The sequence below is a fragment of the Mirounga leonina genome, unplaced genomic scaffold (genome assembly GCF_011800145.1).
Source record: "Mirounga leonina isolate KUSES-001 unplaced genomic scaffold, KU_Mleo_1.0 Mir_98, whole genome shotgun sequence".
Classification (NCBI taxonomy): domain Eukaryota; kingdom Metazoa; phylum Chordata; class Mammalia; order Carnivora; family Phocidae; genus Mirounga; species Mirounga leonina.
Window position 1 is genome coordinate 379,965 of NW_023270921.1, and position 202 is coordinate 380,166.

The following is a 202-nucleotide window of genomic DNA, read 5'->3' on the forward strand; positions in this document are numbered from 1 at the left end:
CCCCCCCCCCCCCCCCCCCCCCCCCGCCCCGGGACATCCCGGGGTTACTAAGGAGATTTATGCTTGCGCAGGTGGAAGGCGCTATCCGGCTGCCCTGAATCCTGGACGGCTCTTTCTCCGCTCTCCGTACCAAACGCACACACCTTCCCCTCCAGTCTCTGAAGGCTTAACCGGTTCTCTCTAGATTAAGGCTTCGGAGTCC